Genomic DNA, 26,291 nt, shown 5'->3' with positions numbered 1-26,291 from the left:
TTTTTCTACCATGCATGTTATCTACTACCAAAATCAAAACCATGAAATTTGATTTTTCAAAGTAGCAAGGGATGTGTGTATGCAAGGATGTAAACCAGGGTCTGAAGAATGGCTTAGCTTAAAATACTTAGCTCGTAAATGAGGACTTGAGGTCTTTCCTCAGAACCAGCATCAAAGTGTGCTGTGATCCCAGTGCTGAAGAGGTAGGGACCTGTGACCCCTGGGGCACACAGGCCATAGTCTAGCCTCACTGGTGAGCATCAGTCCAATGGTAGACCCTGCCTCAAAGGTAGTAGATGGTGCCCCTAAGGATAATACCGGGGGTGCCTTGTCTCCACATGCACCTGCATTTAAAATTAAGTCCTGCTGGGGATAAAGCAAGCTGAACCAGAGGCAGGGGAAATGGCACTCGGTGTTCTTTCAGGGGAAGTGACTTCAGTTTTCAGTACCCATGTTGAGTGGCTCTGAATCAACTCTAAATCTAGCTCTGAAAGACCCAAAAGCCTCTCTGGCCTCTGTGGGCACTTGAACTCACAAGCACTTCACACACACACACACACACACACACACACACACACACACACACACACACACACACCTATAGGCATACCTATATATCCCTATAGACACACACACCCCTATAGACACACACACCCCCCTATAGACACCCCCTACACATTTACAGACATATAGTCATACACATACATTTATACACACATACCCCTAATAGACATACAATACACCCCTACAAACACCCCTACATACCCCCAAGCCCCTACACACAGGCATTTCATATGCACACACCTCTATAGACATACATATACACCCCTATAGACACACACCCCTATAGACAAACACCCCTACATACATACACACACCCCTACACATATACATACCTATAGTCATACAGATACCCCATACACATATACCCCAGAGATATACAATACACTCCTATATGCACACACCACCCTACACACATGCATACACACACACTTAAGAAGAATGGATGGCTAAAATGAAAAGACAGTGTCAGTCAAATCGGATGCTGGGTTAGTCAAATAATTTACTGGGGTCATTAGTAGGTTAGGAACTGCATGATGCCATATGAACAAGATATATGCATAAAAAGAGTACTTGATTACCTGCTAACTCTTATGACAGAGGAGTCTGAATCTGGTAAGAAAAGAAACTAGACATTTAGGAAATTTTTTTTTACATTGCATATATAATTATATGTGCCCAAAGGAGGAACTGATTAGAAGCCACACACATGCCAACAGCACATAAAAAACCACGGAACCCTCTGATGTGTGCATTATCTCCAGGATAACACAGAGGATTGGCTGATCTCTATGGCTTGGGGCGGGGTGTGATCCAGTCATAGTTCTGCAGAGTCAGGGATCTGTGGCTGGGAAATTTTGGTCAGAAGAAAATGAAAATGCTTGGCTAATCCTAATACAGACTGGTACCCCTGGGGACCCAGACAGGTGGAGGAATGGCTGTGTCTAGGGAGCTGGAGAGAAAGGCAGGTGAGATGCTGAGGAGTGAAAGGTCCTGGGTTTGGGCTTCAAGGAGAACACTGAAGTGGACTTTGGTAAAAAGTTTATTAGAAGAGTTGTTAATGCCAAAGACAGACAGCCAGACCGTCAGACAACCAGACAGAGAGCAGCATGGGTTGGGCTCAGATGAGAGTTCTGCCCCGTAACTCTGACAGTGCATGTGTTTGGGAGTGTCTTGTCTTATTCTTAATTTAATTTAATTTATTTATTTATTTACTTATTTTTCAGTTTTTGAGACAGGGGGTTATTCTGTGTGGCCCTGGCTATCCTGGAACTCACTCTGCAGACTAGACTGGTTTGGAACTCACAGAAATCCACCTGCTTCTGCATCCCAAGAGCTGGGATTAAAGGTGTACACCTCCCCCAGCATGTGGGAAGGTCTCTTATAGGCTCAGGGAAAGCCGGAGGTTTGTTGCAGTGCTGAGATTAAAGCCATTAGTGCTACTATGTCTGACTTATTAGGGCTTTCTTTCGAGCTTGTCACAGGTTCTGTGGCCATACGTGATATTCCTGGTTTGCAAATGCATTTTAAGTGGCCAGGGGTCTTGCTCTCAAGGTTCCCTCAGGATACCTGGCTTATCACCAGGCTCTCCGTACATGGCTCTAAGTCAGTCCCAGCCATGCCACTGCCAGCTGGCCCTGGTAGAAGATAATGAATGACAGGAATACAACTGGTTACAGCTACCATCTGTTTTTGGCATCCAGTTACTATTTCACTTATACCACATCTATCTCCCTGTGGTGGTGGCTAAGGGTATAGCCCATTCTATAGATGAGAAGACCAAGGCTTAGAACAACAGGTAAGGTTAGGAGACCAGTTCCATGGATCTCACTTTGGCGGTATGCAGCTAGCCCTGATTCCCAAGAACCACTCTGATATCAGAGGGGCTCTCTTTTGCAGCTTGGGTGTGCGGTAGCTGGGCTCCTCATTCATGCCCTAAAGCTTAACACCTGCACTAGTGAGGGGGAGGGAGGCAGGGATCTGGCCTTGGGACAGACATGAGGTGAATCCCGGAAGTGTAGGCATCAAGGTTCTCAGTGAAAAGCAAGGAGAAAGCCAGGGCTTCTCTGCAGTCCTCGGATAGGCTTGAAGGATAGACTCTGGCATCTTTCCAGCCCAGAGCTGAAACTGTTTTAACAATCTGCTCACACTTCCGGGGACCCACATGGCTTTCCCACCTCCAGGGGACTTGTTCTCTTGCCAGACTTAAAGCACTGAATAGCTACTCGTATTCAACCTGACAGCCATAGATATTAAGAGTCTAATTCAATCGTTATATCTTTTCTGTAGACACAAAGGAACCACGGTCTTGCAGCACCTCAGGGCTGGCTCACTTGCATGTTCTCTCTCTCTCTCTCTCTCTCTCTCTCTCTCTCTCTCTCTCTCTCCCCCTCCCACCCTCCCCCCACCTCCTGTTTAAGCACACTGAGGATGCACACATACACACATGATACAGTTTAAGTACATGCTGGTGCTCCTTTGGTACTTACGAAACAGCATAAGAGATCTTCGCTAGTTCCCAACACCAGCTGAGAGACGGGAGGCACCTAGGCATTAGGTTTGGGGGGCGGTTCTTACCTCCCCCAGAATATGATGTTGAACAGATGGGCAATGGCTTTGCAGTCAGGGGGCTATCAATTGAACAGAAGAAAAGCCAAGCTGCTGTCAGTGATGGGCTGAGGGGCTGCTGTGTGAAGGAGAATGGCATTGCTAGAAGGGCTCTGAATACAACCCCAAGCCACCTCTTCCCGTTCCGTCTTCAGGGGAAGACGCAGCACGCAAACGAGAGCATAAACTCTGAACTTGTCTGTACGCATTAGTGTGGCAAAGCTTGCGAAAGCTCACAGCGAAACATGGTAGAAGAGCTGAGATTTGCGGGATGAGGAAGACGTGCCGCGGCAAACCCATTCCATAACCTTTCACCAGTCGTGAAATTTACTGTGAATGGAATTTCTAAAAGTCCATGTTGGCTTCTGATTTAAAACTATTAAATCTGGTGTCTGGAGAACACCTCCATTACAATAAATACATCATTATGGCATATGCTAATTCCATAATTTCAACCTATCCATGAAAAATGCATCCCACATCGGGGTCCTGGATTGGAGGGCGGGGGCAGCCTCTAGTTAGGGGCAGAGCTTCAGGGTAAAGCTTAAGCATCTATTGCTAACCTCATTGAGGCCTGGAGTAGGAACTAAGGCACCAAGGCCACACAGGGGACGAGTGTGGATCCCTCGGCCTGTGGGATGTGGTCTCCAGTCTGTGGGATATCAAAGACGAGTTATCTGTAATTTATAGATAGGAATATAAAAACAGTGTGACATGTATGTATGGACTTCTTCATCCTGACAGCTTGCAACCATGTGCCCCTAAGTGTCCAGGAAACAAAGCGAAAGGCCCTCACGTACTAATAACAACCAGACAGAAGAGTTTCACAGGTGTTCTTCACAATTCCTTATTAATATTCTTTGTATCTGTGTGGTGCATGTGTATGTGCATTCCAGGTGTGCAGGTCAATGTGTGTATAAAAGTGCTTGTGTGTGAATAAGTGCTTGTGTATGTATATATAGTCAAAGGTTTTTCTAATTGTGTATATACACACATATATGTATATATACATATATGTACATATATATATGCATGTATGTATGCTCATAAAAGCAGAGACTAGAGGTATCAGATTCTGCAAGAGTTGTGTGACAGGTGATGATAAGCAACTTGATGTGAGCACTGGGAACTGAACTCAAGTCATCTGCAAGAGCAGCACACACTCTTAACTGCTAAGCCACTCTCTAGCCCTCTTCCACACACACACACACACACACACACACACACACACACACACACAGAGAGAGAGAGAGAGAGAGAGAGAGAAACATTCATTCATTCAAAGGATCTATATATATACATATATATATACATATATATATACACACATGGAATACATACACATGGATATATACATATCCATATATATATGGATCCTTTGTCTGAATGAATGTCTGTGCACCACGTATGTGCAATGCCTGTGGAGGCCAGAATGGAACAGAAGATCCCTGGAACTGCACTTACAAAACATTATTAGCTTCCACATGGTGCTAGGAATCACACCCGGGTCCTCTGAAAGAGAGTCAGTGTTTTTAACTGCTGAGCCATTTCCCCTACTCTTTTTCTCATAGTGTGTGGTGAGGGCATTTCCCAGAGCCCAGAGATCAATGACCTGGCTAGCCCAGAAAAACATCGTGCTCCCTGGGGTTACAGGGGGCTGCAACACCCATGGAGCATTTATCTGGGTACTAGGGATCCAAACTCTGGTTCTAGACCCTTCACAGAGCAGGCCTCTCCCCTGCTGACGTAATCCTTTCTCTCCCACATTCCCAATGTGCAGCCCCAGTGTGTGTCTTGTGCTCATCTATTCTGTGCTCTTGGACATCACGACATACTAATAAGACTGGGTCACATTACATACTAAATTACTAATTATTGAACAAATATGCCTGGGTTTGGGAGAGAAAATGCACACTACATATGTATATATATATATATATATATACACACACACACACACACACACACACATACACACACACACACACACACACACACACACACACACACACACATCTGCCCTGTCTGGTATTTGAAGTCAATCATATTGAAAATGAGGAAGAGGGTGGCAAACCCAGAGGTTGTCATGTGTCCACTACAGTGCAGATCATATGGAAAGCTTGGGCCTGGGGAGGGACCTGGGACCTGGGAAGAACAGGGATGCCTTTATAGGGCATCACCAAGCCATCAGCTGAGCTGAAGTAATTATGCCAAGGGCCTCAAGCTGGGAAGAAAAAAAAATTGGGGGAGAAGAGCTGTTCCTCCCCCCCCCCACCCCAGCCCACACCACTTCAGCCGCTGAGCAAGCAGAGTTTGGTATGAATAAACTCTGTGGGCACGAGGAGTCCAGGGCTTCCTTTTAAATCAGTTCCTAGAAGGCAAGGAACCAGTATATCATAGTGAGACAATCATTTATAATGGGACCATTATTAGGAGCCAAGATATAAAAATTGTACATGAAACAGCCTTCTAAGCAGGTTCAGTGCGTGGCTGATTAACCTCCCTGGTCTACCGGGGGCTGGACGGCTCGGGGGAGTGGTAATGAGATATGGAAATCATTTGCCTCGAGGTCACAGGTTTGGAGCTGGATGTGTGAGAAGAAGGCCTAATTGCTACTCATGGGTGACTTGTCAGTGTGCCTGGTGGACACACTGGGATGGGGGTTCGAATCTCGGTCCAACCCTGAACTGGATGTGGGATTTCTGTGTTGGCCACAGATGTTCCAAAACCTCAGATTCCTAATTCAGAAGAACGCCTCAAGGCTGATCCTGTTCGGCTAGTTAAATGTAAGCGTGCACTTGACTCCTGAGGTATCTTGGGGAAGGTGATCGAATGCGAATATGGTGTTCATTTGTGTTTCTCACATAGTATCAGAAGTTCAAGAGGCTGGATTTGTTGGAAGAGTGCTTGCCTAACATCCCAGCACTGCATGAAACCAGAGGTCTGTAAGCCCAGCTTGTTGGCGATGGAGCCGGTAAGTCCAGCAGTTCAGGCCATCCAAAGCGGCATACAGGTCCCAGGCAGGTCTGGCCTATGGGAGACCCTATCTCTAACAAACAACAATAAAAGTAAAAAAATAAAACAAAAAGAGTTTCAGATTTGAGAGTGTTTCAGATTTTCAGTTAGAGAAGAAAATACTATACAATTGTTAATGACAGTCCCGGGAGTTTTACATGCAGAAGACTGAATGCTAACACTAACCTGTAAACATATGCTAGAACACACACACACACACACACACACACACACACACACACACACACACACACCACAGTCAACATAAAGGGACTGAATGATGAACTTGAAGCTCTGGGTTCAAATCCCTTCTATAACTCTTCAGGTTATGTGTGAGGTTTCAAGATGATTGGGCCACACCCACCTGTGGTAGCAGCCCGTTATAGCTCTTGGAGGAGAAATGGCAAGACTCCAGGATGATGATCAGTCTCACTTCCCAGATCTGAGTTTTCCAGACTAAGGGCATCTGAGGGCCTTGGGTACAATGACACCTCTCTAGACATGGCTCTCCTCCCATGCCTTGACGTCTCACATTCTTCCTTCAGTGTGGTTCCCTTACCCTCTATCCAGGAATCTGGGACAGCCTGGCTATAGTTTCCTGCAACAAAAGCCTTCCCCATTCTCTGAGACCAATAAGAAGAGACACACTCACATGCCTTTAATCCCAGGAAGGAGGCAGAGGTGGACAGATCTCCGTGAGTTTGAGGCCAGCCTGCACTACAGAGTGAGTTTCAGAACAGTCAAGGTTATGCAAAGAAACCCTGTCTTAAAAAAAAAAACCCTAAAATTAAATAGATAAATAAGTATGATTTTAGAAAAAGAGGAAGGAGGAGGTGAAGGACATGGAGGTAGAGGAGAAGGAAGGAAGAAGAGAAAGAGAAGGTGGTGGAGGAAGAGTAAAAGGAGGAGGAGGGGGAGGAGGAGATAATCCCAAACACATACACCATCAGATTTGTGGGGTGGAAGTCTCATCGAAGTCCCAACTATCCTGTCTATGTCTGTCTGTCTGTCTGTCTGTCTGTCTGTCTGTCTGTCTGTCTGTGGCATTAACAACTCTTCAAATAAGCATCTTACCTAAAAAGATAATCCACTTCAGTGTCCTCCTTGAAGTCCAAACCCAGGACCTTTCAACTCTTTGTTCCCTTCCTCACAGATTCTTCAACCTTGAATAGGTAAATAGCATCTTGACAGTACAGGATGCTGCAGGATGAGTGTTGGCACATCACATATTGACTTGTGATTGTGTGTGTGCTCGCTAGCCTGCCATTCGTTCAACTTTTTGTTGAGAACAGAGAGAAATTATGAGTTATCTGGGGCACAGGCGATCTACTATGAGTTTCCACACCCCACCTAGTAAAGCAGTTTGGTGTTAGCTCTCCCAATACATCCAGGCTGCTTTTCTTTCCTCCTCCTGTCTGTGCTTCCCAAGGACTTCAGGCACTTGATGAAAGAGAAAACTAATCCTTTGCTTGGTGTCTGCCATCAAGATCTATTTGGTAGCCCACTCCTCTAACTCTGCCTGTGTGGAGAAATGATTTCAGCTCCCTGCTCATTTGAGTGTTGAGCTGAGATCTTGCAGCTGCTTGCTGCCAAACCTGAAAGCAGAAATTAATTTCAGTGACCCAGGCGAGTGGAAGGGAGCGCTGTCAGGTAATTAGTGTTCGGCTTTGGCTACTCAGGGTCTATCACTGTGTTAATCCATACATAAATCGAGGTATTCCCAGAGTCGTCTGAGATCTGCGGGGCCTTTTAAGTACCTCTTGTTCGCGTTAACCCCGAGCCTGCATCTTCTTGGAGGGGGATAAGGACTCCTTTCCTTCTGTCTGTTTCTGGCCAGCAGAGAACATACACCTGATCTCTATGGTCTCCTCCCTTTTGGTTGAGACTGGAGGTGGGGTTGGGGGGAGTTCCTATTCCTGCCACTTTATTAATGGAAAAGTCCCCGATACTGATAGCCCTGACAGCACAAGTTTAACAGCTAAAGGCTTTGTTCTCCAAGGCTTCTAATTAAAAAGGAGCCCTTCTCTAGCTGGGAAGAGCCCCGTATATAGTTCATACTCCTCTCTGATTGAGTTTTGGGCTTTTCTGCCTTTGGGAAAATTCCTTAAGAGTGAATTTAGACTTGAAACAACAACACAGAACAAACAAACCTCTGGGGTGTGTGTGTGTGTGTGTGTGTGTGTGTGTGTGTGTGTGTGTGTGTGTGTGTGTGTTATTTTTTCCTCCCTTTGGGAGTCATTCTAAATCCAAATGGAAGAAAGGTGTTAAGAGAAGACCCCGGCTCAGAAAGCACAACCGTGCAGTGCTGCCCGAAACACCTCTGGACTCCATGTTTTTAAACCTGAAGGAAGTGCGGATCAGGGAGGGTACCAAAACAGACCGTATCCATGAAGGACTCCCCAGCATCTTTCTGAAGGACTCTGTGCTCTCTAGTGTAGATTCTCCCTGCTGTGACTAGAAGGAATTCCTTGGTTTCCTTTTGCAGGTGACTCAGAATAGCGCTCAGCTCTGAAAAGTTTCATGGCCCCCGTCCTTCAGACCCAAAGCCCTTCTCTATAGGGCATCCAGGCTACCAAAGCCCAAAGGCCAGACAGTGCCAGCAGAAAGGAAAGCAGGTGAAATGGGGAATGCGGGTACTGGGCCGGTCACAGCGCCACCTACAGGAGGAGACTCAGCTGGTGCCACCCTGTGTGTGCTGGAATCCTAGCCCAGGGCACCGACGTGAAAATCAGAAAGCTGAATTTTTAAGTGAAATGTTTCTCTGAGGGTGTTAAAAGTCACCGTGGGCTCCTTTATCACCCAAAGGGCACAGGCTCCTGACTCCTGAGATACCCTCCACGGACCTGCTCAGAATCATTCCCAGAGTTCCGTCTTTGGGAGGGTCACACTTAATCCAGTCTCAACCTCCCAAATGAGGGGCTGAAGGTGAGCATGAACCTCCCACCCTGCCCCTTCCCCTAGCTCCAAGAGCTGGTTTCAGAGTACCTTGAACTCTTGGCAATCCTCCTGCCTCAGCCTCCTAACTGTAGGTGGTACCAGATGGATGCCATGACTCCAAACTGTTTTTTTCTAATTAATACTTACTATAACTTTACTTCATGGCCTTGGTGTAAATGAAAGTGAAGCCACTGTTGGCCAGCATAACAGTCCCACTCTTGTATCTGGGATGCGTCCTGAGTGATAGAGTCACCCGACAACATACAGAATTTAAGAAGGGAACTCACTCCGCCTGCCCCCTGCCAAAATAAAAAACAACTTTCTTCTGATTTTTCCAATTGCCATAGGCCAGTGCTCTGCCTTTGCAGGGACCTCACCACACAGATTAATCGGAGAAAAGAACTGTGTTTCTGGAATCCAGGGCTACTGTCTTTAGAACTAACAGGACTTTTCTTTTCTCACAGTTTAGTAATGAACTGTCATGTGACCTTGAACAGGATCATTCGAGTTCTCTCTCTCTGTCTCTCTCTGTCTCTCTCTCTCTCTGTCTCTGTCTCTGTCTCTGTCTCTCTCTCTCTCTCTCTCTCTCTCACACACACACACACACACACACACACACACACACACACACACAATCTTTGGTTTTCTCATGTGCAGAAAGACAGGATAATTCTGAGCCCACGATTGTGCCGGGAGGGTCCTACAAGATGATCTATGGACCATGTTCGACCATGTTGATGCCCTGCCTGAAGCTCCCTGGGATGAAGCAGGTGAAGACAGAAGGCACCGTCCTGGGGACTTGAGGCTTTCAGCTGACCGGGCTCTTGGTTCCCAATCCTTATTCCACTCCTGCCGTACTGCCCAATAAACAAACAAATAAATGCCCACAGTGGACAGCAGGCTGGTTCTTCAGCCTTGATTGGTCTACCACTAAAATGGGTTTTCTATTCAGCCCAGGATTGCTAGGGGTTCATAAAGGACAAGAAGCCTGATCCAGCAGGAAATTACCTCCCCACCACCTTTCCAGAGGAAGCTGTTCTCTTAGAGTCACATCACTATGGATAAAGCCCCTAATGCTTTTACTATGAAAACCTGCAGTGGTGGAGGGGCTTTGGGGGTGAGAGGGAGGAGAGAGAAACAGGAAAGCTGCACTTTATTGTAACTAGATTCCCTCCAGCACCCTGCCCCCCTCCAGCCTGCTGCTGGGGCACCTGGAAAAGTCATCACCATCCATCTGGTGTCAAGTGGCACTGATCTCCGCATTCTATGAGAGTCAATTGCAATTAACGGGGCCATTCAGGAAACGGCAGGTACAGCCCAGACAAAGGCAGCCCAGACAGATCTTATCGGAACCCAAGGCCGGCAAGGCTGTCCCTTTCAGATGCTGCCTGCCTGGGAGAAAACCCTGTAAGGAAGGAAGAAGGAGGAAGAATGGCTTGGAGGTGTCGACGGGAAAGGACAGGGAGTCATAGAATGAGACAGTCGGGGTTCAAGGTGAGCAAGCCAGACTTCAGCAAGCCTCTTGGGTTCAGACACTGACCGACCCCAGCCACCCAGGGAACTTCATCAAGTCACTCCACCCTTGCCAGCCAGCTTCAGAGCTTCAGGTAACCCATTCATACACAGAGACTATGGACAGCACCTCCGCCATCTTGAAACTGTCATGCTGAGGGTGGTGTCTACTGTAGAATAACGGGAGATCTTGAGTGTGGTGGGAGAGCTCTGAAGAGCAGCATCGGAGAGGTATGTTGGCAGAGCAAGGGTCTGGGAGACAAGGTGCACAGCACACAGGCACAGGTGAGCCTGCTCAATGCCACCCTGCACACCCTTGTCCACTTAGGCCAAAGGGAATCCTCTGCCCATGCAGAAGAAGAAAAGCTCTGGAAGGCAGCTGGCCTTCCATTTAGGGAGTCCAGTGACTTCTCATAACAACTCTCTAAGGGTCCTCTCTAAGCCTGCAAATGTGGTGAAAGACACACACACACACACACACACACACACACACACACACACACACACACACAGTACAATAGGGCAGGGCCAGGGAAACAAGTGGCCCATATCACTCCATTTTGGCACTCGCCCAAACGGAGTTAAATTTGGTTTCAATCTTAAGGACCTGAACATCCAGAGACACCAGACTCAGTGTTTCTGACAGGAGTTTCTTGGGGCAGGAGGTGGTGTGTGGAGGGCAAGGAGACACTTTCCAGCCCTGTGTTGTTCTGAAGATGGTGTCTGGGACTAAGCATGTGTACTGAGAGAGTTCTGAAAAGACCGGGTTCCAAGCAGTGCATTGCTCAGGAGGAGGACCAGGTGACAAATACATTTAAGAGCCTCGCCTATACCATCAGGGCAAAGTGGCTGGTTGCCACAGGGAGACAATGAGGATCAGGTAGACTTTAGTGGCAGTGGTAGGCATTCAAGGCATGTGATTTATTTTCTGTCGGCCCAGATTCCTTGGTACACTTCTGGGCCAGGGGAGTAAGCTCAAAACCACCAGCTACCTCACCAGGGCCACATGAGGAATGAGTCCGGGACCAGGCCTTGGCTCTGATGGCTTGGAGCAGTTACCATGCCATGGCCTGGAGGTTGAAAGCCTTCTGTACACTCTTCCAAAAACACAAACGAACCTTCTCTGTGGAGAGGGTGGGGCATGTCTTCCCTGTTTTATTCTCCGGGCTAAGTGGTCTGTTCTTGTCACTATCACAAGGCATTTACTTTGCAGGGTCACTTTGAATTTCAGAACATGGAGCTTAAAAAAAAAACACTAATCATAATTTTTAGGTGTGTCTTTTTGTGCAAGTATGTGTGTGTGTGTGTGTGTGTGTGTGTGTGTGTGTGTGCTAGTGCATGTGAATGTGTATGCACATGCATGTGGAGGTCAGAGGTCAATCTTTGGTGCTCATTCTCAGGGATGAGACTCTTTTTTTTTTCCCCCCCTGAAACGGGGTTTCTTGCTGGCTTTGAACTTGCCTAGTAGGCTAGGCTGGCTGCCTAGTAATTCCACTGGGCCTTTTGTCCACCTCTCATGATGCTGGGACACCCACACCACACTTGGGTTCTCGAGATCAACTACTTGGACAAGTGAACCATTTCCCCTGCTCGTGATAATTAGAAAGGTTAAAAGTTGTCTCTAAGCAGGAGTAAAGAGGTTCCCTCCCAGTAAGCAAAAGAAGCTGGTGTGTTGGGGGCGGTAGGGACAAGGAGGAGAAGGCAGCCACTACATTTTCTAAGAGGAAGAGAAAAAACACAGTTGGAAGCAAAACTTCATGAAGTCAGGAGCCTGTTTTTTCCAAAGAGCTTATCATGAGCAAAGACCACGCCCCAAACGACTGATGCCTTCATTGGCGTCTCACCTCCCAGTGTCTGGTGATTAAGTATATTGATATATCTGGTTCGGTGACAAGGTATTTTGTGCTGAGGTTTCTAAGGTGCCTAGTGGAGCCAGTGACGCGTAGTAGGTATTCAGCAACCGTTAGCGCCCTCCGCTTGCATTTTGTATTATTGAAGCCTTAACCTCAGCTGGAGAGCAACTGAGTTTATCAATAGCTCCATGGATTTCTTTTTAATATCTATTTTTTATTGGCACAGAGTCACCTGCTCTTAATAGCAAGGACCCGTCTAAGGCACTTTAAAACAGCGGCTGGAGTGCAGATGTCTCTCCTTGGACCGCAGGGAGGTGTGCAGGGGGAAGCAGGGACGGGAAACAACCACCCACCTTTGCATCGGCAGGGTGAGTTACAGAATTATATTTCCAGTGCCATTAAGCCAGGGTTTCTCCTGCACTTCCAAAGCTACCCTTCAGCCCTGTGCAATACAAGGCGTTTTCCTCTGTGACCTGGCTTCCAAGGCATCTTTCTTCCCTGAAATGGCCTTCACTGAGGCCATAGGTTCTTCCTAGTGGGCATAGAAGGAGGTGGTCCCTGGGACAGGACATAAGTTGGTAGCTAGCTTTCAAGTTCAGTGTCATTCCTCCTTGGGCTTCCTGAGTGATAGGCTACAGGAACAGGCAGGCTTCAGTCCAGCAGGCATGGAACTTAGGGTCTACACTGAAAAGGTTGTACACATTTAATTCTGGGGGCTCCCGAGCCAGATTCCAGCAAGTCCGGGGTCTGATAGTATCCAGACCAGGGGTTCCATGAGAGAGCTACAGTTTTGGCAGCAGACATACTTAGGTGTCAAATCTGACTTTCTAGTGCCTCGTGTAACACTAGATGAGGCTTTCTGTCTGTAAGGTGGGGTACTCCTTACAGTGAAGGAAACTACAGACCCTGAAGGACCCTAGGACTTTTGTCAGCCTTACACCCACTGCCTCAGGTCAAGATTTAAGCCAAGTACCAGCTTCCCACCTCGGGTCAAGGCTAGGCCAAGTTCCATTCTCCACCCACAGTTCTCGGGAGGAGCAGGGACATTCTTGAAATACTGCAGAATGTACTGACTGAGAGTCACCTGACCCTCTGGTCCCAGATGAGAGTTCGAATGCATGTCATATGCTTGCTGGCCAATAGATTCAAAGGCCAATATGCTTAACCAATAGGTTTAAACTGTAACCTTGCTGATATAACCTGTACCCCTACAAAGTATAAGAACTGCTTGTTAAAGCCATTTGGGGTAGCCTTCTAGTCACTCGCCACGAGGGGCTGATTGAGGGTCAACCCCTGATGCGCTGGAAAAATAAACATCTTTCCTTTGCATCGAACTCCGTTCTCGTGTCTCACTTGGAGGGTCTCTCGGTAGTTAAGACTCACTTCGAGTCTTACAAACCTAGGAGAGCATGCTGCCTAGTTCTGAGTTAGTTTCCTTGCTCCCTTCTGCTCTGGATACCATTGCCTCATTTCTGTGTGTACATTGAGCCCTTATCGCTCGCTGCCACACATACCTACACTCCTGTTTCAGGGTAATACTGGGCTTCTGAACGGCTGGGCTTGTTCATGTGTGGGATTCACATACCCCACAAGGGTTTCAGGTTGCTAGCTAATTTGCAGCCACATAACCCTAACCCCAACTCAGACACACACACACACACACACACACACACACACACACACACACACACACACACACACCTGTTGTCCCACTCAAAGAGAAGTAATTTCTGCTGACTGAGTGAGTGAGCCAGTGAGAGATGCCATTAGAACACCTTCAGTACAAAGCCCTTTCCAAGCTCAGGGATTTCAACGTCCACTTGTGTGTGTGTGTGTGTGTGTGTGTGTGTGTGTGTGTGTGTGTGTGTGAAAGTCTCTTTATTTAGCCCAGGATAGCCTTGGACTTTTGGGTTGTGACAAGGTACCCGTCACAGGCTGAACAAACTATCTGCACTCAGTTGACAGCTATTTATCTCCCCCTAATCTCCTGGACACTTGCATTTGGGAGGAAGGGCCTCAGAGACTCAAGTGACTCTCTGGTAATGGAAGAAATTCTCCTCCAGATGTAAAGAGGTCACTGGTGCAGAAGGATGAGGCTTCACATGCAGTCACACCCACTGTGCCATCCATGGGAACCATAGCTGGCGAAACCCAGCCTTAAACTACCTTGGCTACTAGCCACCTTCTGTCTTGTATGGTGTTAAACAACCAAGGGGCAGGTGGCCCTTTGGCTGAAGCAGCTAAAACTGTTCTCAGTCTCAAGAAGCCTGAGAAGAGGGCCACAAGGGGTCCCTCTGCTGCTCTCCTGAGGAGGCCTGCACCTGATTGAAGGAAACAAGCTCCACTCCTAACCCCACTCCCTTGTCTGGTGCCCTTGGGAGCTCAGGGCAGCTACCGGCCCCCTCTTTATGAATCATACATGAAGGAGAGAAGAACGTCAGCAACTAACTCATCCCCTCACTTCACAACACGAAGGAGGCTGCAGGTTGCTTTCTAGCACTGTGGGCCTTGCAGCAGGGGACTTTGTAGTGGCTTTGCTGGGGCCACTGGCTTGTTGGCTCCACTCCTGCCTGTGGAAGGGCAGGAGCCGCCCTTGTCAGCCTGTGTGTGTTCTAGGGAGCTGGGGAAAGGCCAGATGGAACTCTGTTGTAAAACTGTAAGAAAGTAACAATTACCTCTGGCTTAAAGCTAGGGACTGGGAGAAGTGGGGAAGAAGCCTTCAAAATCTAACACAAGAATCTCCCTGTAAACTCTCCTAGTCTTCATTGTTTTATCCATGAAATGGGGGTGCCCGAAACTGGCTTCCTCCCTGACAAGATTCTTTTTCCTTTGCACTCATGGTAACCGATCAGGTTATAATAAGGCCGAGGGGGAAGGCAGGGGAGAAGTGGTTTGGCAATGCGATAGCAGGGGCATCACAGGGGTGAGTCCCCCAGGAGAGACACAGACACATACATCCAGGAGCTGGGAGTCTGGGCGGGATTTAAAGAAAAGGCAAAAGAGGACTAGAGAGATGGTTCAGTGAGTAACCTGTTGTGCAAGCATGAGGGCCTGAGTTCAAATCTCCAGCACCCATCTAAAAAGAGCTAGGCATTGCTGTGTATGTTCCTGTAACCTAGCACTGGGAGGTGAAGGAAGGCTGACCCTGAGAGTGTACACTAGACGTGCATCCCACCTGAAATGGTCAGCTTCTGCCTCAGGGAGAGAGAGCCTCTCAACATGCCAGACTTTCTGCTACAGCCTCTGCATGCATATGTATGGGTAGGCCAACTTGCACACTCAAATGCATGCAGTACACACACATACTCACACTGTGGTAGAAAGAGTGGGGCCGACTGCTTCTTGCTCCTATCACCTCTGCTTTCCCAGCATGCATCTCTTTGAACTGGGAACCCAAAGAGAAGCTTTCCCCAATAAGTTGGGTGTATCTTGTCAGATCACATTGACCAGAAAAGCAAATGCTACAGATCTCAGTCAGGACCCGGGAAGCCCAGTGTGTGTCCAGCATGTAGAACAGCACGACTCGGGCTTATCATGGAGATCCCAGGCAACGTCATGGCAGACAGATTAAAAGCAGACTGCGTGCAGGGTGGAAAGATTAAGAAAGCTGGGTGCAGAATCCCAACAGTGCCTCTCCCAGAATGACTTTACTGCTCCAACGAGGATATGTAAGGACCCATCGAGTACTGATAGCCAGTGAAGCTTCATCATGCAGTAGTCAAGGTTCTTCTCCTGGAGGCTGTTCATATAGGAAACGCTTTTGGATGTGGGGCCGAATCCCAGCTTCCAGGAAGGACAGGTTCCAGTACAAACCATATTTTTGGGATAAATAAGCAAGGTCCAGCAAGCTACCGGAAATGGTGAGACCAACCCCCACTGTAGGGAGCGGCTAAAGATGGCGCCGACATCCAGTGGTCGTTTGTGGTAAACACCTACAGCGCATGTGTTGGCAGACCCCCAGCACCTACAAGGCCAGGGTGATATTCATGCTAAATAGGTATTTCATGCTCCACCAATCCCCAGTGGACAAATTTACAGCCACAGCCTGTCTTGTATATAAGGCAAGTGCCTTTGTTCCTTGGGTCCCCGTATCATCAATAAGGTGTTCCTGCAATAAAGGCTGATTGAGAAGGATCCAATGGTGTTGCGTCTTCCTTGCCGGTCGAGGTGGGCGCGACACCCCACCTCCCCCAGAATCCAAGTTTCCCAATGTCTACCAAGAACTCTATCTGAGCAGATGGGATGCTGGTGCCTGGGAGGTGATGCTTCCAACTGGGGTAGCGAGAGGGAGCACACCTGCATCTTTTAGTCAATCAATAACTCTTCTCATAGTCTACGGGCTTATCACCAGAGGTAGACGATCTACAAAGCACACTAAAACCCTTCCTCTGCCCACGTGGATCCGAGTCTAGTGTGAGAGAGAAGACAATGAGGCAGGGTGGGGGGACTAAAGTTGGGGGTTAAGACAAGAGGTAAGGGAGGGGTGCTGTGAAAGGGGAAATTAAAAATGACGGAACCCTAAGATATGAGAAAAGGCAAGAGAGGACAATTAACCTAGGAAGAGACAACAGAGTCTGCACAGGCCCAGCAGCAAAAGAGCAGGAGGTAACCCCAGAACTGGGCCTGGAAAAGGTTTCGACTTTTCTTTTCCTTAGCTCAAGGGATAAGAAAAGGCAGCACTGGAGCAGCCCACAGGACAGAGAGAGAAGACTCTGGAAGCAGAGGGAATAGAAGAAGATGTGACACAAACTCTCCAGAGAGACAGTTCACCCCTCGCTTTGGAGAGGAGATGCTTCAGGGAGAAGGAAGCCTCTCAGGCATTTCCTGAGCCCACCCCCTCTTAGAAGAAAAAGAAGTACTCAAGAGAAAGAAAAACTTCCTGGTTTTTTTTTCTTTTTTTTTTTTTTGTCTTTAAAATGGTACTAGAAGTCCAAGGGGGAGAAGTCCAACATGGGAAAAGCAACCGAGGTGCCCTTTGAAAAGTTTTAATTTTATTTTAACTTTGCTAAATCTACTTACATTCACATTTGGAAATATGTATGCACGATAAAACACTGCAGTTATGGTCTATTGGGTTAAAAACCCACTTTTTGGAATGGGTTCAAGGGAATACTTATATAAAAGTCCTTGGAACGGAAAGCCATTCCGCAGATAAAACAGAACAGCAACATCCCCCAAATATGCCCCTTGCAAGATAAATGCACAGTGAGGAGGGGTCCGGAGGCTTCACTAATGGGAGATTCATTCGTGACAGCCAGCCCCTTAAGCTCTCAGGGAACCAGCTGGAAAGGGAAGCGGCTGGCTAGTCCTCCCTTCAGCAGTCACACTTCTCCAAGGGTCTCGCTTCTTCTTTTCTTGATTTACTGGGAACCAATAGACCACCCCCCACCCCCACCTCCAATTAGAAACTGAGGAATTCCATTCCAGCAGGGATGCTCACAATGCATGGGGCAGCCCTGATGTTTATTCTGTGAAGTTCTAGACAAAGAGAGCTTTAAAAAGAGAGAGAGAGAAGAAGCTGGAATGACTCCAACAACAACCGTTTTCTGGGCTTTTTTCTATGTAATTATCCTTGCATGGAGAGGCATACAAAGGAGGAGGAAAACATGGCTCTCACCCTTCAGAAGCTGGCACTATGGGTAGGAGGGTGAGCTTGAGCCACAGGCATGAGCCTGAGACAGAGCCAGTAAGTGGGCGTCCTTCAATCCTGCCTCCAAGTTCTTAGGTTCCTACCCTGACTTCTCTTGGAGATTGTGAACTGGGAGTTATAGAATGAAAGAAACCCTTCCCTCCCCCACGTTGCTTTTGGTCAAAACATTCTCTCCCCGGAGCAGAAAAGCTAACTGGGAAAGTTTGGATTCTGCATTCCTATCAAACACAGAGTGGTCTGGTGGAGACAGGGATATACTGCTACTTAACAGGAAAAGGAGAACCTCCTGAAACACTGGCTTTCTGGAGTCTGAACAAGAAGAAAGATTTTCAGTCCTTTCTCTCCTTCCTTTCATGAAGGGAATGGATCCCACTCTGCTCATAGCTGTCCTGGGAAAATTCATAAGCCTAAAGCCGTGGCTGTCATTAAGTCCCTCTTCTCGGGTCCTGGTCCCAAGTATCAGTTATGCCTGTCTCCAAGGATACACGACGGCTTGTCAGGAGTGCACTGAACAGGCAAGGGCTAAGCCAGAAAATGAAGCTGGAGATGAGGAGTGGCTATGGTCCAGTCTATAGGATGCTTGCGTCCCTTGGTCAGAACAACCATATTGACTAAGGCTGTCAGAGTTCAGCGCACTAGAAGCCACTTTCTACGTACTTTAGATTTCTCCAGAAACCCACATCAAAATAAAATAGGTGCTGAGCTGTGGCTCAGTGTTGAGTGCTTGCCTGACATCTATGAGATATTGGGTTGGTTCAAAAGGGACAGCAGAGGAGGAAGAGGAGGTTCGCTTAACTGTTACCCACTTTCCTAACTCTATGTATCTCTTTTAATCATGCATTTAATTATGTGGCACAGAATCTCCCCAGGATTTCCCATTGAAGTTGCTTATTTCTTTTCTCCTCCCAATTCCTGTCTTTCTCCAGGCCCCAGTGGCCACGGGGTCATTATCTTTCTTTTTCTCTGAGTCTGGCTCTCATCTTTTCTTCTTGTTCCTCTTCGATGGTTCCAAGATTAGCACGGGGTCACTGTAGGCCCTTGGCTTGCATCTGGGGCTACTGTTCAGAAAACCGCCAAGGAGACAAAACCCCCATTATGAAGAAGACCGCCAGGGTGTGAGGAAGGGAGGGGCTTGGTCACACCAAGCAACCAGCTCAGAGACTAAGATGTCTTTCCCTCATCTGGTACTTAGAGATCAGGCTGTGAGGCCTGGCCAGTACTAGGGTGCAAATCTTGCAAATACACAGAGAAGAAAACTGACCCAGAAAGTGAAATATTCAATGGGAGAATTCGCCTACGCTATTTACTATCCTGGTGGGGTTGTTTTATTTTAGTTCATTTTTGACAGGGTGTTCCTGTGTAGACCAGGCTGCTCAACTCAGAATCCTTCTGTCTCAGTTTCCAAGTGTTTGGATTACAGGTGTGCCCCATCGTATCTCGCTTCTAGAAGGAAAGATTTGGTGGTTACCTTATTTATTTATTTGTATGTTTGCATGCTGTGGGATGTACACGAAGGTTCACAGGAGTCTGTCCCCTCCTCCCACCAAGTGCGCCCCAGGACTCAAACTTGGATCCTCAGGCTTAGTGGCAAGCACCTTTCTCCACTGATCTTGACGGCCTGGATAAGCTGAGATAACAATGGTGACTTGGGGTGGGGGCAGTCAGGATGGCGGAGTAAGGGTAGGTATACCAAACAAAAACAGAAACAACGACTAAAATCACATCCCACTGTAAAGGGATGTGGCTAAATCCTATGGAGGAAAAGAGGCCAGAACAGGAACAGAAAGGGACCCTGTTGCCTGCAGCAGTTATAACCCTGGTGCTCTGTCCTCTGGCATCTGAGCTGCTAAGGGTTCCTTCCAGTGGCATGATGGCTGCTAAGGGTTCCTTCCAGTGGCATGATGGTTGATACTCTCAGTAACAAGTTAGTATAAGGTCTGAGACTAGGGACTCAGGGGGATCGCTGGGGAGGGGCTGTCCTTCAGCAGAGAGATAACTAGGAGAATCAGTGATGCCATAAATAGTAGCACGTTGGGGACTCTTAGGAGAGATCAGGGTCCCTCTTATAGATTTCAGAGAAGGGGAAATCCTAGGCCTTGCAGGTGAAGAGAAGTACACTGCACAAACTTACAGTTGGGTTGTCTCTGGTCCCCAGGCAGTCAGGGGAAGGGACAAAGTTTAGGCCTTTTACTTAGCATCTGTGTCATCTGTGACGCTTAATTGCTTAGGCTCTAGAGTAACCTGAGCTTTATTGAACTTTCTATGGCAAGGAAATCAAAGTTCACAGACAGAATCGTAGTGGGGCACCTGCCATTTTCCTGGCAGCAGTGGGAATCACAGAGTCCTCTATCGGGCTAGAAGCTGCTCTAGGTGATTGCGGCCCAGTAGCTTCTAGTCTCTTCCTAAGAGTTAGTAGCCAGGGACGACCTGGAGCCATCTGCAGACCTGACCCTCCCAGGCTGTGTACAGGGAAGCAGCTGCAGGTGAGGACATGCCTTGTCCCCCAAATAAGCTCTTGTTCCAGAGTCTGAGGCCAAGCTCCGAGCCAACAGGCCATCTGAGAGTCTAGGTCGGGGAGTCTATGATGCAGCTTATAGGGGACATGATAGGGCCTTGTGAGTCATGTCTGCCAGGTGACCACGCCCTTTTATAACCATGCCTTCCCTCAAGGTTGCGCTCACGTGATGCTCATTCCAATCAGGCAAAAGACTGAAGTCAGAAATCACTCAGGGACAGCACTGTACCTAAGTCTCCCCTGCACTTTTCTGCACTAAATAATTTTCAGTTGCGGTGTCAGAGAGCTACAGATGAGAGACGCATTATGTTCACGAAAGGCGACCTTAAGAGGATCTTTCTGTGATGAAAGTGAGGGGTTCCCCCCACCTCTTTTGGCATCCCAACTTGCCATAGAAATGAGTGATTTTCTGAAATTCTGCCAAGTTAGATGGGTTCAGCGTGCTATTAGATTAGTCTGTTTATACAGAAACAGCCAAAAATAGGAACCGCAGAGAAGCTATTAAAGCTATTGTCCTATGGGGGAAAGCTCTAGACGGTTCTCTCACTGCAAGAGGGGAACAAGGTCTGGCTTTGTATTAACGTGATGAAGAAGTTACTGTGCTCTAAAGCAAATGCTTGGAGCTCCTGTCTTGTTTCAGCGGCGACAATGAAAGAAGCATCAGGACGGGGTGAGCTGAGAAGCCTGAGAGTACCACACAGTTCCATCAGGCCTTCCCTGCTGCAAATGCACATTATTTTATTATGTGAAGCCCAGGGGCCTTTCAACAGGGTGCTGGTTCCAGGCAGGGAAAAATAAAAGTGGGTAAAAATAAAATAAACAAATGAGACAAGCTGTCAGAAGCTCCCATGTGTAATTCCAAGTTCTCGCTTGTCCTTGCATTGCTCCTTGAGCTAGTTGAAATCACATGACCTCTTGAGTCAGTGAGATTCCAGGGGAGAGCTTGGATGGAGTTGAGTTGGGCTGAGTCTTACTTCCCTTTCTTAAAGTGGGCAGTGTGGCAGATACCATGAAGCTACCTCATTACTCATCAGCAGGTCTCAAGGTGACCATCAGCCATGTCACGTGGGCTTTTGAAACCTCAACATCCACCCCAGTGACATACCTCTACCTCCATCAAGGCCACACCTCCCAATCCTTCCAAAACAGTTCCACCAGTTGAGGGCCAAGTATTTAAATATGTGTGGCTCTGGGGGTTATTCTCATTCCGAACACCACAGGATCCACGTTGTGTATGCATGCTAGTTACTCACACTGGCAATTCCAGTTATTAGGTATGTTACCATGAGTGCCACTGTGCAGATGTTCCCGTGACCTTCGTCCTGTGTAATAAAGGCCCCAAGCAAATGAGTAAATGATACTGGTAATTTTGCTACGGTGTATTATTACAGTTACTCTATTTTATCATTCATTTTTGCTTTTAATCTCTTATGGTGCCTAAGTCACTGACTATACTTTACCATGTGTGATGATGTACAGGCAGAAATAGGACATACAGTGTTGTAGCATCTGCAATTTCAGGCATCTATTGGGCCTCTTGGAATGTTTTCCTCACAGAGAAGGAGAGGGAACACTGAAGGTTTTTTGGGTTTCTTTTGATATTTTTGTTGTTGTTGCTTTGTTCTTTGGTTTTTTGAGTTCACTGATACCTGAGTAAATTAAAGCTTACTCAGTAGTCAAATGTCATAGAAGGTAGTGTCTGTCTGTGATATAGAATGTACTTCTCTCAATGCTGTTTAACATAAGACAAGACTGCCTGGCTGAGCTGGATTCTCTCCTGGGCAGAGAGATCACTGTCTGATGGGGCTATGACCTCATCAGAGGCCTTATGGTTGGCCCACACAGTGTCCGCCATGTTCTCCTATACCATGGTCTTGGATTGATCAATAGATCAATCCGTTGATGGATTCTAATATTTTATCATTATTGGGAGGTGGATAAAAAAAAAACCATATGGTACCTGGGTAGTTGGGCAGATGCTATTAATCCCAGCACTTGGGAGGCAGAGGCAGGTGAATCTCTTTAAGTCTGAGGCCAGCCTGGTCTATGGATCGAGTTCCAGGACAGACAGGACTGCACAGAGAAACCCTGTCTTGATTTTTAAAAAAAAGGCAGATGGGGCTAGAAGGAGGTCACTGGTGAGGGTTCCTTGAGGGCCAGGTCTGGCAAGAACTTCCTCTGTCACAGATTCCTGCTGCCCTGATGTTCTGCTGGAGTCCATAGGGCCAACCTCATGAATAGGACTGTCTGAAACCCTAAGCCAACATAAACCCTCCCTCCATCATGTGGTTTAAGGCCAGTTCTCAAACACAAAAATGAAACGATACTTAACACAAGGCAGTAAGCACCATTGTAGCCCGGTTCCCACAGTACTCATTTCACTGTGGTTATAGGACTGATGTCTCCTGTCTTCCTGTAGTCACTCTCGCTCCCCAGAAGCCATAGCATAGGTAGGCTCTCACAACAGGGCTGCCTGCTTCTTCCCAGCCAGAGGCAGAGTGGCTCTGATCTCAGGTGTTCTTTCAAGGCTCGTCACCATTTTCAACATCTGTCTGACTTGGGGGCCTTCCTTACATCTGAAAGATCCCTAGTCTTCCATAAGTCAGGAAGTGATGTTTCATCTATTTTATACTTTGCAGGTTGGGATAAGTCTCTAGGGGACCGGACCATACATGCTTTAGACCAGAAGGTGGGAAACTAAGGGGCACTGTCATGGGGTCTGGGCAGAATTACTTCATTTGTGAGCAATAGCTTATAAATACACTGCAATGAGGAAGAGGTAAGAAAAAGAGTCTTCCTCCTTCCTCTCTCTCTCTGACTCTCTTCCACTCTTCCACTCTTCCTCCCCCTCCCTCCCTCCCTCTCTCTCTCTCTCTCTCTCTCTCTCTTCCTCTCTTCCTCTTCTGGCTTGACACAATAACCTGTGTGTGTGTGTGTGTGTGTGTGTGTGTGTGTGTGTGTGTGTGTGTGTGTAAAGAAAAAAAAAGAAAACGAAGAGTCCTGATAGGCGTGGGAGTGCACATGTTTAATCACAGAGCTTGGAAGTTAGAGACAGGTAGATCTTTGTGAGTTTAAAGCTAGCCTGGTCTGCATATCAAGTTCACAGTTAGAACTACACAACAGAGAGACCTGTCTCAAGCAAAACAAAACAAAATGCCAAGTCCTATATTTATTCCAAATAGTCCTGTCATTTCAAGATTCTCCTTGAATTATCAGCTGTGCAGCTATTTCGTGTTAACTATATACAATGTTTAACCATACGTGTGCTTAAAAAAAGGTATGTAGCACTTGATGTCTAAGCAATTGAAACCTTTGTTCAGTCAGTCAGTTATGAACATGGAAATCACCAAGACAACTAGTGGAAGGACAAAGACAACAACAGAGGCAGTCAGGCCACATGGGACAGGATTGAAACTGCACTGACACCCCAGGCAGAGGAGCAGTCGTGAAGTAAACACAAACAAGTGCTGGCCAGGATATGGACAAAAGGGGCTCATGCTGGTGGGAATGTGTGAAAAACAGAACCTTTAAGTCTAATAATCCTTCTACCATGTGACTCGGTGGCACCACAAAGACTCAAAGTCAACTGAAGGGGAAACTTCTGGTTTGTTTGGAAAGTCAATTAGGTCAAATGATGGTTTGCTGGGGCGCACAGGTGAAAGGATGTTTTGATATAGCAAACACATAAAAGGACTCTGGATGAAGGAGTATGAATATGACACCACAGACAGTGGGACAGAGAGCTTGGGTTTGGTTTGCCTCGCTATTCTTGGCTAATGACACGCAAGTATGGGTTCGCCTTACAGAGCATTGTTGAGCTGTGCTTCTGGTAACACCACCGCCATTGAGAATTCTACAGCCTTGCCTCACGTTGGTTGGTAAGCCTTGTGGCTTCTTTAGGATTGAACTACAGCTACTGGTTCATGTGTGGTGTCTGTCTGCTGAGAGGACTGGACTGAAGTGCTGGTTCCCATTTGGTATTTGCTACTGGATTGAACTTCTGACAAAGAAGATTGAGTTCTCCACCAAAGAACTATTGCTAAACAAGTCCACTTCCCCCATATTCTAATAACTTTTCTTGCCCAATACCTCTGCTGGGTGATGGGCAAGAGGAGAGGTTGAATCTTATTAAAATAGGTGCAAAAAATATGTGCCTTAGTCAGCTCATCCCAGAGGTGCTTGCACATCTGTATTTACCACAGCACATGTCACCGTAACTAAACTTTAGAACCAAATAGGTGCTCAACAATAGGGGAACGGACAAAGAAAATATGGCTTATATGCACAGTGGGACTTCTCCCAGAATATAGAAAAATCAAGTTATATTGTTTGCAAGGAAATGGGTTCCAGTAGAGATTATGACATGTAATGAAATAAGCCAGTCTCAGAAACACAACTGTTGGATGGATGTTTTCTTTCATTTGGGGATCTCAGGTTTGATACAGACACATGAAATTGAGTATGAATGTATGATATGAAGGTGCAATTGATGAGGGGACCAAAGGGGTCCAAAGGAAGGGGCAGAATGGGGTTTAAGGGGAAAATATACTCCCTGTATCTGTGAAAATGTATAAATTCTCCTATGTAACCCAGGACCAAGTACAATTCATGAATAGCCATTAGAACATTATAAAACGTGCAAAGTCACCAGGCAAAAATTGAAAGATAGCTATACCAGAGGGTTGTGAGTGGGTCAAGGAATAAAAGTTAGAAAAATAAGGAAGCCAAGGGGATAGAGAGGAAGTTGGGAGGGGAGAGCTGATAGTATGGAGAACAGAGATGGGGAAGAGAGAGAAAGGATGGAGGGAGGTGTGGGGGAAATTGTCGATGGCTGGAGAGATGCACAAGCAGCAATCACTGTCAGACAATGCGGTGCTTGGTTAACTCTAATAAAATGCCTTTAAGTCCCGTGCCACTGAGCTGAGTCCAGTGGCCGCACTCTGACCATTTGCTTTAATGCTGTACAGGTCCTGGCATCTCAGGTCCTGGAGTGAGTGTAACCTGGCTAGTTTCTGGGCACTCCTTTACCTGGCCACTAAAACCATACGTCTTCAGAGGTACATGGCGGACCGAAGGGAAAGTGGAAGAAGAAGCAGGCTAGAGTCTAAAATGCTGCCCTGTGTTCTCCCTTCACTAGCAGGATTGCTGTACTTAGAAATGTTGACGCTCTAAAACTTACCAAAAAATACAAAAGTTGCTTTGTTCTTCAGAAACATAATCTGGGTAAATAAATTGTTCAGGAACGAAATCCCAACCAAGTGCATGTGGTGCCTGGTGACCCACACATGATAAATGGAGGGAGAAACAACCTGGGGAGGAAATCCGGATCCAAAAATATGTCTTCGCAGTAGTGATATTTATAAATTTGACACACTGGGAAAGTGGAGCTGGCTAAAGATTATTTCTATGCAAATATGCATTTTCCGACACCAGTGTATAAAAAAAAGTCCCAAATATATTTCTTGCAAATCAACTCCTGCGTAGTGTGAGAGATGCAGGAAGTACACTGATAAATATTAAAGCACGAGGCCAAATGTAAACTTGTTACGGGACAAGAGTCCTCGGTGAGGTGATGGACAGAATGGGAAACTGTCTCATACTGCCTGATGTCTACGCTATGGTTAGGACAGGACACCTGTCC

General features: G+C 47.0%; 1 protein-coding gene across 6 annotated transcripts in view; it reads right to left on the bottom strand.

Annotated features, from left to right (window-relative positions):
- Wwox (WW domain-containing oxidoreductase) overlaps positions 1 to 26,291 on the bottom strand; it is a 930,922-nt gene that overhangs the window by 454,128 nt on the left and 450,503 nt on the right. Inside the window, exon 10 of one of the 6 annotated variants that reach the window (XM_039097634.2) lies at positions 9,630 to 26,291. This exon is cut by the window's right edge and continues 65,041 nt beyond it. The exons of the other annotated variants lie outside the window; for them this stretch is intronic. The gene's annotated coding sequence lies outside the window, so the exon portion shown is untranslated. Of the gene's footprint in view, positions 1 to 9,629 lie in introns of those variants that run through there. 6 annotated transcript variants of the gene reach the window in all.

Source organism: Rattus norvegicus, chromosome 19, assembly GCF_036323735.1.
Source record: "Rattus norvegicus strain BN/NHsdMcwi chromosome 19, GRCr8, whole genome shotgun sequence".
NCBI lineage: Eukaryota > Metazoa > Chordata > Mammalia > Rodentia > Muridae > Rattus > Rattus norvegicus.
The sequence above is the reverse complement of the archived record's forward strand: the minus strand, read 5'-3'. Positions and strand labels throughout refer to the sequence as shown.